Consider the following 18,717-nt stretch of genomic DNA (forward strand, 5'->3'; position numbering starts at 1 on the left):
TTACATGATGTAATGATGTGGAATACCGACAACAAAAATCACAAAACCATAACACCCCCTACTCTGTACTGCTGAGACCCCACCTGGAGTACTGCATCCAGATGTGGAGTCCTCAGCACAGGAGAGACATAGATCTGGTGGACCACTGCCAGAGGAAGGCCACAAAAATGATCCAAGGAATGGAACACCTCCCCTACAAGGACAGGCTGAGAGACATGGGGCTGTTCAGCCGGGAGCACAGAAGGCTCCAAGGTGACCTCATAATGACCTTTCAATACCTAGAGGGGAGCTACAGGAAAGAAGGGGACAGACTCTTTAGCAAGGTCTGTGGTGACAGAACAAGGTGAAATGGTTTCAAGCTTAAAGAGAGTAGATTGACATTGTATACAAGGAAAAAGTCTTTTTACAGTGAGGGTGGTGAGGCACTGGAACAGATTGCCTAGAGATGTGGTTGTTGCCCCGTCCCTGGAGACTTTCAAGACGAGGCTGGATCAAGCCCTGGGCAACCTGATCTAGCTGCGCATGTCCCTGTTCATTGCAGGGGAGCTGGACAAGATGACCTTTGAAGGTCTCTTCCAACTCTAGGGATTCTATGATTCTAAACCACTTAACTGTATTACAGAATCTTCTTCTAGAGCATATAGATTTCTTAAAATATTGTTCATTTCTGAAGTTAAACAGCTATAACATTACCTTAAAATCCCAGGATCTGAAGACAGATTTTTTATTTCCGTGGCAGGAAGAGTCTTAAGTGCCATCAGATAATACAGAGATTACACACAGATACTAATTGATGTCAAAACTGATATCATGATATCAATACACACACACGTATATACATATGGTCTGTACGATATTGTAGTGTCTTGTCACTACCTCCAGGAATGAAGGCCCTGTTCAGTGAAAAACTTAGCAGATAAAATGAGTTTGACCGACAGCAACAATATGCCTGTGCTCTAAGTATTTGTAGTCAGGCAGGACAGAAAGGTTAGTCAACATAAAAATACGAGGGAGATGGTCAGAATTGCAAAACAAGGTAAATATGTTTTAAGAGAAAGCAGAAAAGCAGAAAGATCAGCTTGCCCTTTTATGATTCAAGTTACATTTGCAAGTGAACATGCCTTCTACTAACAGAAATAAGGATCCAGAGTGAGTGTTTTAGACAAAACTCGAGGATAAGCAGTTATTTAAGACAGAAATAAAATGAGTGCATGAAGCACTTTGCAGAAGTTCATACGATCTACTGTAACACTTTTGGCTCACTGAACACTTTGAAACAGAAACTGAACATTTCAGCAGAGCCTCAAGAGTCCTTGGAACCGGCTTTTGTTTCTCAACCATAGATTATTTACTGTAATGACTCCTTCCTCCTTTCTGCACTCCATTCTTTTATTATTATTCATGATTTGTCAGCAGGCAAGAAATTCCTCTGGAAATTCATTTGGGCTAAATGTTTCATTTACTTTAAAAGAACAAAGAAATATGTCAAAGCACATTATTCTTTTGAGGCCACTTCAAAATCTTCAATGTTAAATCTGTTGCCAGTCCTTACGATTTTTAGAACTGAAAATTGAGGATTTAACAAAAATACTTTATGTCAAATATCAGCACACATTGTAGATATTATGGAGAGATAGTGAAGAGTGAAACAAAGTTCTTGCATTTATGCCACTACATATTTCACCTTAAGATCACTAATTTTCCCAGAGTTTCTGGGGCATTACTTCCTTATTACAGTATCAGCACTCAATAATAATGTTAACAGCCATTTGAAATCAATAGCTTGCATGTTTCTCCACACCCTACAGCTGTTAAAGGAATGCAAACAAAACCACTATGTCATACTTTCCTTAACCTGAATCTCTTCTCTCATTGAACATGATCCTAATCCTTTGGTTTATTATATGGTTTTGCAAAAGACTGAAAAGAGCAAGTGTGATGCTGGAGCAGATTACCCCTGGGACAAGTAGAATAAATAAAGGAAAATAATACTTAATTTTCACATTTTATAACTGTGGCGTACACCCTGATACCACACACAGAGGACGCTTAATGGCTCTTATATATTCTTGTTCTTTATGGACAAACCAATTAATGTTATTTTGTGCGTTGTGAGGTGCACACTATATCCATTCTTCTGAAAACAAACATTCCCCATTGTTTTGATGTACCATCCTAGCATCACCTCTCATACCTTCAGGTGATGTGTGCAGTGAAGCCCATGGCAGCTGTTAAATCAATATTTAGTTCACTGATGTGAGACACCAAATTGACAGAGATTGACTTAGTGTCCTGGGCATTCTCCTAGCTATAAAATGCAACATGTTGTGCCTATTTAAAGTATTGCTGTCTGGAGGAGTGACAAGCTTAAGGAGATTTATCATTGAATCATTGCTCTCAGCTCGACTGTGCAACGAAACCTGTGTTCAAGTAATGTTGCCTGCATACAGCATATTTAAACCAATTTAGTTTTAGTTGGAGCAACTTATCATGTTTACTCTTTCAATTGTATTGGTTTTTGGTGTTTTCTGGGATATTTTCTTCAAGATCAAATAGAAATAAGTTTGCATATTTTTCCACAGCTAAACCTAAAGAGCAAGTAGCTAATAATTTGGAAATGCAGCTGGTAATATTCACATGTATGTAAGTGGCTGCGTACTCTGAAAGTAAACTGCAAAGTTATCAGAGATGTCTTTACTTTTCCCCCTGCTTAGTATTAATATACTTTAACACTTCTTTGTCATCTGTCAACCTAATACTTAAGAACAGGAGAAGGCACTTAAATTTGAAATTACACTGAGAATTTGCTAAGGTCACACTAAAGAACAGACTTGTTCCTTTCATATGTCTTTAGATAAAACAAATAATTTACCTGCATTTTGTGTCAGGTTCTTTCAGAGCGACCTACATATCAAATCATCTCTCCAGCAGCAGCCCAGCACCTTTCTTGATTCTGGGCCTCCAGCCAGTCTGAAGATCTATTCAATGGACAGAAGAGGCAAGATTATTCAGTACATAAATCATACTCTTCCCCCAGAGTATGTCCTTTAAAGTCTACTTATTGCAGAGCTAGCTATGTGCAATCAGATTCCATAATGCTATGCTTTCAAAACAGTATTTACTTAAAAGTTCAGGGCTGAAGTCCAGGACGGCAGTTCTAGACCACATTTACAAGCATCTGATAGGCATTGCATTCACCGTGGCAAGCATCTCATCTAGGGGAATGCAAGCTATTTTTTCTGACAAACCATCATCTTTTGCAGTCTTAATCACCTCTTCCTTCCTGCCTTTCACTATTCTGTATTCTCAAAGGTAAGAAATACTGAACTTTTCACATTCTTTCACTTCTCTAACTTCATAATTTCTACCAGCTTGCTATCATCAGGTTTACTCGCCCCTAAGATCAACAACCCTTTTTCGGACAGTAAATCCAAAAAGAGCCTAAAGCTTCCCAGTTAAGACGTGTTTGTCCCAACTCAAAACTTTGCTGAGAGCATCGTTTTCCCTTCAGTTCTTTACATTAATCTAATGGCTTCAAACTAGTAATTTTAGATACTCTGTTACATTAAAGGGAACGACTTTTGTGCAATTTTTTTCTCAAAATCAGTAGGTTATGTTTCTTTTTGAACTTCAGAATCTATTCCTGCCTCCTCAGTTTCTGCCTTTGTAGGCAAGTAAGTGGTTTCCTTTCACTACAGTTCATTACAGTTCATTATTGTTTTTGCTTTCCTTCTTAGTTTTTATCTTTCGTGCAGCCTGACTCTTCATGTTGGGATCTTCTGACTTATTTCCACACTATAGCTTCCTCCTTGGAATATTTCACAGAACCACAGAATTGCAGGGGTTGGAAGGGTCTTCAAGAAATCGTCGAATCCAACCCCCCTGCTAAAGCAGGTTTCCTACACTAGGTCACACAGGTAGTATTTGCAATGCCTTGACCATTCCCCCTCTCTACTCTAGTTTTCTATTCCTCAAATGGGGCAAATACATTATGACCAGAAGATTTCTATTTCGGGTAAGAGTAATCTTCTCCTTGGTGACACTAGCGGCCTTGATCAGTTTTACACTTTGCCTTGTTATTAACTACTCACAGAAACTGTAAACATCATTCTCCCCATAAAATCATAGAACATTTACTTAAGTAAGCTCAACTGAGCAAACAAATTGATGCATAAGAGGGGAACAATATAAAAGCTATCAGCAGGGCACAGGTTTATTTTATGCAGATGTACAGCTTGCGTGCTAAGGGGGCTCAGCAGCACTCAAGTTCCCCTGAAAAAATTTTTTTTGCTTGACCAATTTTCTTCATTACTTATAGGTCCCTGCAGAATTCAGAACTGTTATTACAAACACACACATTACAGAAGGAACAGCCTGACACGCATGGCTTTTTAGTAAGGTTTTCATTAGCTGCTCTTACTGATATTTTTTCTTTTCTCTTACACCCTGCTTTTAATGTCTCAGTCTTCACTCAATACTGTAAAACAAGAGTGGAATATTACCACAGAATATCTTCATGGCTGAATATAAAAATAATCACACAACGTACTTGAAGCATGAAGGCTCTCTAGGCAACTTCCGTTCCTGTTTGCATATGTAGTCCATGCATCTATTTTGGAAAATTTACCTTCTTTTCCTTTATCAGATTAAAACCCCCAAAATCAGTCTCAAATCTTTTCTATATTCAGAATACAAAATAGTCCATACTGAGTATTTAAATCTAACATTAAAAAGTAAGCATGCACATTTGTGCAAAGAATTTGGTGAGGCCACTCAAGACCTCCACTTGTAAAACTGTACCTCTCAAATTGGTGTTCAGAACTCATTCTATCTCTGAGGATGTGAGCCAAAATAAAGCGTTCTTTTTATCACTGAGGAGTGCTTGTGGTGATCTAAATTTTAATTATTTGAGGCATATGAAGTAGTTCTCTATCATACCGCAGATATCAATAGAATGAGAGCCTGACTGTTGTCAATTCAGTTCTATCAGGACACTGAGGCAAGTTTATTCTGCAACAAGATGCAGCTTTGATTTATATAAAATAAGCATATTTTCAGTGTAACTCCTTTTAACAAAGTATGATCTGTACCCAAGACTGAATTGTTTGCCACGATCCAAACATTTGCAGACAAGTAAATATGTTAGTATATATACAAATATATAGAGACACTAATTTCCTCAGCTGAAGTGTCAACATTAGTGGTGACAGAAACAAAGTGATGTATCTAATGTCCCTGTTAATCTTTCTCAGAGGAAAAAAAGCTGAAAGAAATTTTAGTACATTTTTTCTAGACATTTTCTTCTTCGGTGTGGGAAATAACTTGTTTTCCTACTTCATTTGTGTTTTGTGGTAGAATGTTTTGTGATAGAAAGGGAAGAAAGAAAAAGAAGCTTCCGACAGCGAAGCTTCACATTCTGTGATCAAAGGAGGCGAAAAATAAGTTTGCAGCAGGACTGCATCAGTAGAGCAAATACATATCTACTGCCTTCAGCGGATTTCTGTCAATAACCACTCCTACTAAACTCCTCTTTTCCTTAGCTCATGACTTAGACTACATGGGGTTGGCTTTGTCCCAGCTATCCTGTGCACCTGAGAGTTGTGATGGATGAGGGATTCAGATTCATGACCCCTTTATTTGCATTTGAAATTGGCCGCAATATACTGGGCAAATCCGTTTTATTTTTTCCATCCCCATAAATACCAGCAAGCACCATGAAACCTGAGCTGCATTAGCTCAGATCCGATGCCCACTGCTGACGCACCGCTTACAGCGCTGCCAGAAGAGAGTTATACTGAAGTGTTCTGGACAGCTTTACTCATAGAAAATGTCAGCATCAGCACATCTCAAAAAAATCTCCAAACTTGACTGCTGACACAGTAAGTCTAAAGATGCATCCAACTACAGCACAGAATGAAGAAAAGCTGTGAAGAGTAAGGAGAAAGGTTGGGAAGGAAAAGAGTCTACAACGTTTGGAGCTGATGTTCATTATTATGAAAACTGCCTAACATTTTTTCAAGAGCCTAGCAGTCCTAGATAATGCAGGACACTTAACCTTGTATCTGTAACAGTGAGGGAACATATCCAGAATTAGTCAACTAAAACGACTCCCGAATTTTCTAATATCTTGCAACTTGGCAAATAATCCTGCTGTCTACAAATATTTCTCTTAACATCTATCCAGTGGTGTGATGGGACTCTGAGCATGTGCTTGTGCATTCACACACACAAAGACAGGGTATTGCCCATCCTGGTACACTCTCTAAAGAAAAAATCATATAATACACTACCAAGGATGGGACTCCTTGGTATGAATCTCAACAACCCTACTGCTTTACATTCCTCTTGACTCACTGTGCTGTATAAAGCATCCATTGCAGGAGGCAGTCAAAATTCAAACTGAACTATATGAAAGTTCAGAAGTGGTACATTTCTTAGAGCAGAGAAGCATGCCAAAAGCTGTATGCAATTGTCCCACTATAAAACAAATGGGAAAGGCCTGAAAATTTTCTAGAACTTTCAGTGAAGTTATATAACATTCCTTCACTTGTTACAGGAAGTAGCACTTTTGTTACTAAGTTTTATTTTGCACCTTCATAAAATGGAAAACTTAAAGGTTTTATACACTCTGATAAGACATTTCCATTCCTACAGTTAGGTCAAATTCTTATTAAAATTAAATTGGTACTTTGCGTGTGTTTTGAATGATCTCTGATTGCTTCAAGCTTTAGTTGTATCATCAGAAAACAAACAAACAAGCATAAAATAAAAATAGTAAGAACTATATATTTCTGCAGTTTCCATTGACATTTAACCCATCTTTCCTTAACTGCCATTTGACAAGTATGTAATGATTTGGCCAGCAATCACCACAGAGACAAATAAAATAAGTCAAGTTTAAGATTACTTTTCTTAATTGATCTTTGTCTACAATTATTCATTGTTTGAATGTATATTATTTATGCATATTATTTACAATCAAGAAACAGTTTATAATAGTCTTATATGATTAAATTTTTCTAACTGAAAAATTATGAGCTCATTTTTTTCATCTATCCCAAATCAGTGGGCATTGTAAAAAAAAAAAAAAAAGGAAAATTTGGCCTTGATAAAAAAGGAGAGGACTCAATTTCAGAGGAATAGTATTCTGATTAAATCAATCAAACAATAAAAGATGAACTCTGTTTTATCTTGTGAACACATCTTAGCGAAGACAAAGCATTGACATTTTCATAGCTGATGAGCGTAATTTTTATAAAAGATTAAAAGCAATAAAAATCTTCAGCAAAATAAATGTTATTCTGTTTTCAAATTATGGGATTGGAGCTGAGTTCAGTATTCAGCATTCTTGACTCAGTCTCCTCCTTCTTTTTTTTCCCCCAATCATGCTTCCTCTAATTTAAATTCCTATCTTCCTGATCTTATCCTAAAATGGTGAAGTAATATTCCTTACAATGCAAGTAACATAAAGATGGCAGCAGAGATTAAGGTCTAAAAGGACTGCTCATTTTCCATCATCTTCAGTTCTGCCAGGAAGTACAAGTGACCCTCAAGATCTACGCAGGATACTGGTGAGTACCTGAGATGACTGTAGTCACCTGCATTTCAGCTCATGACTCCCATCCCATGTGGTGATAAGGACAGCACTAAGCTTTCCACTTCAGAGGAAAAAAATAAACAGGATTGTCTGTATACCTGTGTCATGGTTTTGTGATTTTTTTGTTGTTGTTGTCAGTATTCCACATCATAACATCATGTAAAGCGCTAGTAGTTAAAGAGTTAATGTCCTGGGGACTGCCTTTTTTGGGTGTTTTGGTTCTCCGAGGGGAAGGGGAGGAGCTGCACTCCCCAGGGATCTTTGCATCCGGAGGAGGTGGTGAAGCTGCCTGGCAGACCAGGAGTCTCTTCCTTTCTATCTGGCAAAGAAGCACGTGGTCCCCCTGCAGCTTATGGTGTAAGAATCTCAGCTTTTGAACTCTCTCTATTTTGATTTGCTGGCCTCAATTTCAGTATAATATTTAGAAAATTAACGTTCCTCCTCAAATTGGTGCCGCTGTTTTGATTTAGATCTGTCTACGAGTTCTCTACCTTTCCCCATTTCCCTTTGTTTTCCCCAGGGCATGGGCCCTTAATTCCCTGCCGCATTAGCCACCGGACCAGTCCAGGCCGGCCCCTAAACCACTGACTTCTTTTTTCCCCTCCTTTCTCTCTTTTCTGGGCCTGTGGGCCTGCTGTCCCCCTGTCACGGACACAGATCCATAGATAACGCTGTGATAATTATTGGTGGAGAATGCGGGCAATGAATCTGTTTTTCATTTTTGGAGCATTTTATAAAGGATTAACGGCCATTATGTTCCTTGGAACATACTGGTCTCTGGTTAAGTTTATCTTACACTGTTTTGAAGTTGTGTATGTATATAACCAAATGTCATGGTTTTGTGATTCTCGGTTATTGGTATTTCACATCATAACATCATGTAGTGGATGTACCTTGTTCTCAGAAGAGAAGGACTACTACAGTCCCCATGGTACTTTGCTCCTCTGTAACCATTTCCCAGCCGGAGGGAAAAGATAAAAGCTCGCAGTATAAAAACTTGCAGATCATGAGATCTCGTCCCTTTTTTCTGCCGTCTCTCGTCTTGGCAGCACCTCGCTCTCCAGCCATCTTATCGTCGGTAGTAGAGTAAGGCCTACCTTGATTTTTGGGACATTCTCTCTCTCTGTATTGGATTTATCAGCTTAAATTGTAATTATATTGTATTATAGTGTGTTGTTTTGCATTCCGATATTTTATTTAGTAAATTAGTTTGTTTCTCCTCAGATTGTTGCCGCTGTTCTTTGCTCTCAGGGCCATCTCCTTACCCTTTCCCCTTTTTCCCTTTTCCCGGGGCGTGGGCCCGTGGATCCCCCATCCCCTTCGTCACGGAACCGGGCCGAACGCCCGTAAACTGTTGACAACGGCCTGGTGCTTGTACCTCCCAGAGGGAGTGGCCAGTTTTACAAACAGCACCGTGCTGAGGCTGGCTTCCAGGTTCTCCTCTCAGTTCCTTACGCACCTTTGGAATTTTGATTTAACAACCGTGATACCAATTGCTTTGAATGTTTTCCTCCTAATAATAATTTACATCATGTGGAGGAAACTTTCCCCAAAACTGGAAAATGCTGAGTGGCAGGGAATACAGAGAGGCCTAAGGAAGACCTTAGAAACATGGGGACCTCCGGTGTCATGGGATTTCACCCTTGAACACCTGTGGGATCCTGAGAAGTTTGGTCAGTATTTGAGTCAGGGATGGTGCAGCCTAGGCAGATCTGAGAAGGCATGACTTATTTGGGGCCTGGCTTGTGCTTATTGAGCTCTATATAATACTGTTCTTGAGAGAGAGAGTTTACAGGCTGAGATTCGAACCATAAGGGGAAGTCTCCAAGCCAAACCTGAGCAACCACAGGAGGCACCAGTATCAGTGGCAGTTGCTCCTGTGGAAGGACAGAAATGGAAACGGGTGTCCTCAGGGCTGGAACGGAAGGAAGAAGCGGAGGAGGCAGAGCAAGATCCAGGCAAGGGGCACTCCCCAAAACCATCATCACCAAGAAAGGCAACAGAAAAAAACAAACAGACACTGGAGAGGAGAGTGAGGAGGAGGACATCACTGTTACAACTGTTCGCCAGCCTCTGAAAATGACCGAGATCCAAGGCTCAAGAAAGGAGTTTACGCGGCACCCAAACGAAACCATTGTCACCTGGTTGCTTCGGTGTTGGGACAACGGGGCCAGCAGTGCGTTTCTGAATGGTAATGAAGCCCGCCAACTAGGAAGCATTGCCAGGGACTCAGCCATTGACAGAGGGATTAGTAGATGCCTGGATGGAGCCGCCACCCTTTGGGAATGAGTGTTATTAGCAGTGAAGGAAAGATATCCCTTCAAAGATGATCTGGAGCCTGAGATGAGAAAGCTGACACTGTTGAAAAGGGCATTCAGTATTTGAGAGAAATAGCTGTGGTGGAGATGCTGTATGACCCCAGGTTTGTTCCTAACAATCCACGCCAGGACCATGATCCTGAGAGAGTTAGAAGTACGCCAAATATATGGCGAAAACTCACTGAAACAGCACCAGAAATGTATGCCAGTACTCTGGTAGTCACATTTGATAGATATGAAGACCAACAGAGAAGACCCCTGGTTTTTGAGCTCATTATTACACTCCAAAACTTTGAGCAAAAACTTCCTCCATCCTATGCCTCTACTTCAGCCATCTCAAAAGTAACAGAGAGACTGGACAAAGTGGATAAGATGATAGATAAAATGGAGAAGAAACAGGATGGTATAGTGGAGGATTTGTCCCTCTTGATGGATTGTGACAAACCTGTAGCAGTATCAGAAACGCCTGATGGAGATCAAGATGATCCTACTGAATGATGATCCAAGAGCCTACTGAAGGAGCTGATCAAACAAATTAAAGGCGATGAACTCTCCTCACCTGTATCATCAAAAATCTCAGCTATCAAAGGCAGACGCCTTCCTGCTCAAGCAAATGACAGAGGTAGATCTATGGCATGTGCCGCCTTGTGGAATTACTTACATGAGCATGGAGAAGACATGAAGAAATGGCATAAGAAACCCACTCCTGTACTACGAGCACAGTTGAGAGAATTACAACACAGATTAACCACCGATGAAACTGCTGAAGTTATTACAGGTAACCAGTAGAGGGGCCCTGCCCTCAGTCAGGGGAGGGAAAGGGATAATAGAGCTTATTGGACTGTGTGGATTCGATGGCCTGGCACTTCAGACCCACAGAAATATAAGGCACTGGTGGACACTGGTGCGCAGTGCACTCTAATGCCCTCAAGTCACGAAGGGATAGATTTGATTTATATTTCTGGAGTGACTGGGGGCTCTCAAGAATTGACTGCGCTGGAGGCAGAAATAACCCTTACTGGTAAAGACTGGCAAAAACATCCTATTGTGACTGGCCCGGGGGCTCCGTGTATACTTGGTATTGATTACCTCAGAAGGGGGCATTTCAAGGATCCCAAGGGGTATCAATGGGCCTTTGAATAGCTGCTGTAGACACAGACAACATTAAGCAGCTATCTGTTTTGCCTGGCCTGTTAGAAGATCCGTCTGTTGTGGGGTTGCTACAAGTGAAAGAGCAACAGGTACCGATTGCCACAAAAATGGTGCACAGACGGCAGTACCGCACCAACAGGGATTCCTTGCTCCCCATTCATAAGTTGATTCGTCAACTAGAGAGTCAGGGAGTGATAAGCAAAACTCACCCACCTTTTAATAGCCCCATACAGCCAGTGCGTAAAGCCAGTGGAGAATGGAGGCTGACGGTAGACTACCGTGGCCTGAATGAAGTCACACCCCCACTGAGTGCTGCTGTGCCGGACATCCTAGAACTCCAGTATGAACTGGAGTCAAAAGCAGCCAAGTGGTATGCCACCACTGACATTGCTAATGCCCTCTTTTCCATTCTTTTGGCCACAGAATGCAGGCCACAGTTTGCTTTTACCTGGAGGGGCATTCAGTACCCCTGGAACCGTTTGCCCCAGGGGTGGAAACACAGCCCAACCATCTGCCATGGGTTGATCCAAACTGCATTGGAACAGGGCGGTGCTCCCGAGCACCTGCAGTATATTGATGATATTGTTGTGTGTAGCAATACAGCAGAGGAAGCTTTCAAGAAGGGAGAAAGAATAATCCAAATCCTTCTGCAAGCTGGTTTCGCTATTAAGCGAAACAAAGTGAATGGGCCTGCACAGGAAATTCAGTTCTTAGGTATAAAGTGGCAAGATGGGCATTGTCACATCCCAGCAGATCAACAAAATCACTGCCATGTCTCCACCCACTAGCAAGAAAAAGACACAATCTTTTCTGGGCATAGTGGGCTTTTGGAGAATGCATGTTCCAAACTATAGCCTCATTGTAAGCCCCCTTCATCAGGTGCTTGCTGTCCCCCTGTCACGGACACAGATCCATAGATAACACCGTGACAACCTGAGAACAACTAAATCATACTGATGTCTGGACAGTCACTTAGAAGTGCCTCAGAAGGGTGATACAGGCAACTCGTGACTGAACACTTACTTAGAATCATAGAATCATAGAATTAGCTAGGTTGGAAAAGACCTACAAGATCATCCAGTCCAACCATCCACCTACCACCAATAACCCCATTAGACTACTTGTCTCCAAGAAGTTTCTACCAACAATGGAGAACCATAACTTGCCTCCTTAATTTATCTTCACAGAATTTTTGTCTTCCATTTTGTCATGTTTCAACACTGAAGGAGGTCTGCATAAGTCTTCCCATCAATTTCAGTGATCTCCAGCAGAAGAGAGATCAGGAGATCAGAAGTGATCTCCTGACTAACCGGGGATGTCCCAGTGGACTGGAAATTGGCAAATGTGACACCCATCTTCGAAAAGGGCTGGAAAGATGATCCTGGTAGCTACAGACCTATCAGTCTCACCTCGGTACCAGGGAAGGTTATGAAACAGATAATCTCAGGAGCCATCATGGATCAGTTAAAGGTCAACCAGGGGATCAGGCCCAGTCAGCATGGGTTTATGAATAGTAGATCCTGTTTGACAAACCTGATTTAGTTCTATGACAAGGTGACCCACTTAGTGGATGAAGGTAAGGCTGTCGATGTGGTCTACCTGGACTTCAGTAAAGCCTCTGACACTGTCCCCCACAGCATCCTCGTGGAGAAGCTGGCTGCCCAAGGTTTGGATGGGCATACGGTCTGCTGGGTGAAACTGGCTGGATGGCCAGGGCAAAGAGTTGTGGTCAATGGAGTTAAATCCAGCTGGCAGCCAGTCACAAATGGTGTCCCCCAGAGCTTGGTGCTGGGGCTGCTTCTGTTCAACATCTGTATTAATGATCTTGATGAGGGGATTGAGTGCACCCTCAGTAAGTTTGCAGATGACACCAAGTTGGGAGGGAACGTTGATCTGCCAGAGGGTAGAAAGGCACTACAGAGGGACCTGCATAGACTGGATAGATGGGCCAAGGTAAACTGTATGAGTTTCAATAGGGCTAAGTGTCAGGTCCTGCACTTTGGTCACAACAACCCCAGGCAACCCTACAGGCTTGGGGAGGAGCGGCTGGAAAGCTGCCTGACGGAAAGAGACCTTGGTGTGCTGAATATGAGCCAGCAGTGTGCCCAGGTGGCCAAGAAGGCCAATGGCATCCTGGCTTGTATCAGGAATGGTGTGGTGAGCAGGACTAGGGAAGTCATCCTGCCCCTGTACTCGGCACTGGTGAGGCCCCATCTCAAGTACTATGTTCAGTTTTGAGCGCCTCAATATAGAAGGGACATTGAGGTGCTGGAGCAGGTCCAGAGAAGGGCAACAAGGCTTGTGAAGGGCTTGGAGAATATGCCCTACGTGGAGAGACTAAAGGAACTGGAGCTGTTTAGTCTGGGGAAGAGGAGGCCAAGGGGAGACCTTACTGCTCTCTTCAAATACCTGAAAGGTGATTGCAGTGAGAGCAGGGTTGGTCTCTTCTCACCGGTGACAGGTCAAGGGGAAATGGCCTCAAGTTGTGCCAGGGGAGGTTTAGGTTGGATATCAGGAAAATCTGCTTCACAGAAAGGGTTGTTAAGCACTGAAATAGGCTCCCCAGGGAGAAGGTTGAGTCACCATCCCTGAATGTGTTTAAAAACTGTTTGGATGTGGTGCTCAGGGACATGATTTAGCTGTGGGTTGTTAGTTAGGGTAGTATGGCTAGGTTGTGGTTGGACTTGATGATCTTGAAGGTCTTTTCCAACCTGAGCAATTCTGTGATTCTACTCTATGATTCCATGAAGGCTCCAGCCCTACATCCAGGAACTGCTTCTTATGGCTTCTGAAGACAGCACATTCTGTAACAATTTGTATGCAGATTTACTCAATAACCTACTGAAACTCAAATAAATATTTCAGTTCAATGTACTTCGGATCAGCCCGTGTGCAAACTATGTTTTCTGAATAAATATGAACAATCATCAATAAATATCAATACCTCACTGTTTTAGCTATATGGGCTAATATAATGGACTCCCTGACATTCATGATTCCTCTCACCCTAGACTGAGATCCAAAGTTTTCAGTGGCAGATCCATGTTCTCACATCAGAAAGAGATTACTCCCTGAACTTAGACTTCACGCACCAAAGGCAAAGGTCTATCAGTTCATTGGAAATTTCATACTACTATACAACTATGAAATGAATTTTTTTTTTCTAAAATGCCAACTGGATTTCACATCTTTAATAGCTTTCTTCTCTGGTAGCTCTAAAGAGGAAAATGCCTAGGTACAGATATGCACTATTCACTGATATTCTCTAATCTTGATATTTCATCATTTGATACCTGAAGTAATATATTTTAATGGAGGCTTTGAAAGCACGTATCAAAAAAAGCATTTAATTTCTACCAGTACTTGTATATATTGCTCCTACAACTGACTGCAATGAAGAATTACCAACCAAGTAATTCACTGCTTATATACATGCCTATTCACTTATTGTAACTATGACGCAAATTTAAGCACGGAAATCAGCTCTCCACCTTTACAAATGTATTTTTACACAAGTTCTCAAATCGTTATATATATGGCCTCAAGAGTCTCTGACCCTCAGAAGCTATTTTATGAAGCAGACAGATTTTTTCAGATCTTTTTCCTCCCCAAAATAAAATAACAAACCCAAAATCAAATGTGATGTATTTTTTAGATTGAAAATAACAGAAGAAAAAGTCAGTAAAAGACTAAAGATTAGTGCCTAAATATTAGAGACCTACTTCCTTTTCCCTGACTTACTTTGTTGTTGTATATTTTTTAGGAAACTTTACCCACTGTAAAACAAAATCCAGTCTGGAGTGGAATGAGAAGTTCCCTACTACATAACAACTAAGAAGCCTATCCAATTAATGAGGGTTCTATGAAATGTGTCAGGGTTTATCAGCTGGTTATCGTGGAGGCCAGTGATGCTGATGGAATGTGAACACAGGTCCCACTACCCTGACCACAGCGCCTTTCCAGACATCATCCCAAGTAGAAACAAAAGCCAGTTTTGGCCATCAGAAACCTGATTAATTGGGAGTGACATTCTGGGCCTAGTGTTGGTGACCCAGTGATTGGGAATTGCCCTGGAGATTTAAAGTCTCACTTCCTTCTCAAGGCAGCAGTCACAAATATAACAAAACTGCCTAGTTAAATTACATTAGCCATCTACTGTTTACAAATTTCAGGATCACAAATGGTCTGCCCATTGTTTGGCACAGATAAACACAATCAGCCCTGGTATTTGAAGCTGCTGACAGATTGCCAACCACTGGTACAGATGGTGGCAGCATGAGAGCGCTAATTACCGATGACATTAATGATGAGGTAACCTGTCTCTCTTCAGCTAATAAACAGATGGAATGTGTTTCTTATTAATTTTTTTTTCAGATAACAAATTGTTCAGTTTTAATGGTAGAGAGCAACAAAACCAAATTATATGTTCTTCGGAGAAATTTGTTTTCTGCTAATTGCTCTAAACAATCAATAAAAGAATTACAACTGGCATTATCCCACGGGGAACAGAAGCAGAGAAGTCAAAGTCAATTAGCTTCCTGTAGTACGATGCACTCAGACGGAAAGAGTCATTACAACAGACTATAAAAGTCAAACTATAAACCATGCAGTTCCACAAACAAGGGAGACTTGGATGTAAAATCTAGTCAGGGGGCTTTAAAACATATATTTCTTCATGTATCAACTGCACTTTCCAATTTTTGTTTAGACACTTCAAAAAAGAGGATAAAAGCCACCGAAGATGACTTTCTCGGATCTTAAAAGGCCTGATGGCTTAGGAGAGCACTAAGGCTCTCTTTAGAAATCACGGCTGAGGAATCTCTCAATTTACAGAATAAAAACTAGCTAGCTTGGTTTTCTGTCAATGTTCCATTAAGGCAAATATGATACATATCGAAAAGCTGAAGACTCCACAGCGGCTACTGAAATGCTACACAACAGGGCAAAATAGGTGTCACAGGTGGCCTCCTAGCTTCTTCCATGCTATTATAGGGCAACTGCTCAATGCTTACACATTACCAACACTTAACCAACAAAAACAGTTTTGTTTCAGGTGATGGGACGTCACCACTAGGATCGGAAGTCTCTACCTTGTGAGAGCACCAGATGCTAGCAGTGTTCTGAATCTCACCTGTAAGAGGCAGGACTCCAAGCTCTTGCTGAGAGCCTGAAAGCCACGAGGAGTGGAGGGACCCCTGTGCTCTGCAGGGCCCCGGCTCCCGGCCCTGCCGAGCGTTGCCCCTAACAGCAACCCTCATCCTCTCCAGGGAGAGGCAGAACCTCACACACAGTGATATCCTGCTTCAAAATTGAGAAGAAATGATTTCATACATATACTTCATATATCCCCATTTCTCCCCACCATGGGACTATAATACATCAGAAAGCAAAATAAAAATATATTAACTTGTCAACGGTTTACAGGCAGGTTTGGGCCAGTTCCGTGACTATTGGGGCAGGGGACCCACAGACACACACCCTGGGAAAGGGAAAAGGGAAAAAGGGTAGGGAGATGGGCCTAAAAACAAAACAGCGGCAACGATCTGAGGAGAAACAAACTAATTTACTAAATAAGATATCGGAATGCAAAATAACACAATATAATACAATATAATTACAATTTAAGCTAATAAATCCAATACAATGAGAGTGTCCAAAATTAAAGTAGGTCTTACTCCAATACCGATGGTGAGACGGCTGGGGAGTGAGACACTGCCAGGACAAGAGATGAGACGAGAAGAAAGCATCTTGTGATTTGCAAACAGTTTTATCTTTCCCTCTGAACGGAAATGGTAACAGAACAGCAAAGTCACCCAGGAAATGTAGTTCTTCTGAGGACCAGGTACCCAAAACTATCCACGGAACTGGAGCATTAACTCTTTAACACCCAGTACACTACATGATGTTATGATGTGGAATACCAATAACCAAAAATCATAAAACCATGACATAACTGATCATATAGGTTGAATATTTTAACTAATAGCAATTGGAAAAAAGCAGCAGCCACGTAGCAAAAACAAAGGAGTAACCATCAGAAAAAAACCTCAAGCACATTAGAAAGGGTAATTCTCTACTATAAGAGCTTCTCCTCATCTTATCTGATTTTGCTCAAATGGATGGAGCATGGTTTCAGATTTACTTTTAAACATTATTGATGGATTGTTTGTTCTAATACATTCAAGTAAGAAAACAACAATTCAATACACTCTGCATGGAACATAACTCCCTGTGTATGTTGAAAGAATAAAGTCCAGATTATTTCATTTTAATTCCTTGTACCCTGCAGTTCCTCGTCAGTGAAAAGCTTAGTAGTGTGCATTTTGCCCTTGAAGACTAAGCATAGAGCTTTACACAAACTCTTTAATGATTTAACTTCCCTCTTAAGCTGAGCTCCCTACTCGTAGTAAGGAGTGGCCAAAGAGCCAAAATGTTCTTGCACAGGCTACCTGACTGACAGTACTTATTTCCCCGAGATCACTCCATTAGGACATTTTCCTGCACAAGTTTATTTTTCTACAGTAACGTCTCTAATTTTATACTGGGTAAAAATTGCAGGCCACCCAAGTTCTTAACACATTCATCAATGTTTTCAGCAGTGATGTAATGTAGTATTTGAAAACACATTATCTCCCCATTTTTTACTTTAGGCTGTTGCAAACAAAGGAGTCAATTGACTTTTTTTAATGTACATACAATTGCAAAGGCATCCAAAACTTTTGTTAAAGGCCACCTACTTTTTCCATGAGTTATCAGAAACAACACAGACAGCCTCTTTAGAAGTGAATGACAATGAATAGTTGTGCTGGGCTGGGAAAGGTTTACATACATTCTCACAGCTCACTTTATTCAGAGCTCCTAAACAACAGCATGCAAGCCCTACAGCCACTAATTTAGCACCACATTGTAAGTCCTTCTGTTTTCTTCCATTTGCCTGAAGCAAAATCAAGTTCTAGTGACCTTTTTTTTTGGCCAATATATATGATATTGGTGCATGTGACCTGGGCACTGCTTTGTACAAAGTATTAAATACCTTGTATAAAGCAGATGGTACAGACTCCTGACCATGAAATTCCTATGACTGTGCTTAAGATGGGTTGTCTGTGCATTGGTGAATAAATGAAGTCTTGAATCAAATTTTGTTGAAATCAAACATTTTTCTTTAGTTTTGTCTCAAAACATTCCTAATTCAGAGGCTATTCTTCTGCTAAGCAGGCAAATAGAAGTTTTAAGGAATTGAATATATTTAAACATTTTCAGTTTTCCTCCTTAGTCAGGCTTCTTGTATAATGAAGGTAACATCCCTCTATTGCTGTATGTGCAACAACAATTAATTGACACTTGTAACATGGTTTGTATATATTCCTATGAGAAACAGCATGTGGGGGTTAGAAAATATACTTGATGCAGAAGGAAACATCTCTCATACAGACTGTCCATAAAGCCAGTAATGGAATTTAGAAATTTGCTGTGCATTTCTAGCTTACTTTTCAAGCAGAGATGTTGTCTTCCTGTGTTAATGCAAAACAGATTTCTGCAGAACAGCAGATGACCACTAGCATTTGTTCTTTACAACCTATTCTTCTACAGATGATACCAAATTCTGTTCTCCTTCTCATTTTGGCAACTACTGCTTAAGTAACAGTTGCA

General features: G+C 40.9%; 1 long non-coding RNA gene across 1 annotated transcript in view; it reads right to left on the reverse strand.

Annotated features, from left to right (window-relative positions):
* LOC110398059 overlaps positions 1–18,717 on the reverse strand; it is a 134,005-nt gene that overhangs the window by 68,753 nt on the left and 46,535 nt on the right. Inside the window, exon 3 of the long non-coding RNA XR_002438173.1 lies at positions 2,873–2,978. This is a non-coding gene — a long non-coding RNA (uncharacterized LOC110398059). The remainder of the gene's footprint in view (positions 1–2,872; positions 2,979–18,717) is intronic.

The sequence above is a fragment of the Numida meleagris genome, chromosome 4 (genome assembly GCF_002078875.1).
Source record: "Numida meleagris isolate 19003 breed g44 Domestic line chromosome 4, NumMel1.0, whole genome shotgun sequence".
In the NCBI taxonomy this organism is placed as follows: Eukaryota; Metazoa; Chordata; class Aves; order Galliformes; family Numididae; genus Numida; species Numida meleagris.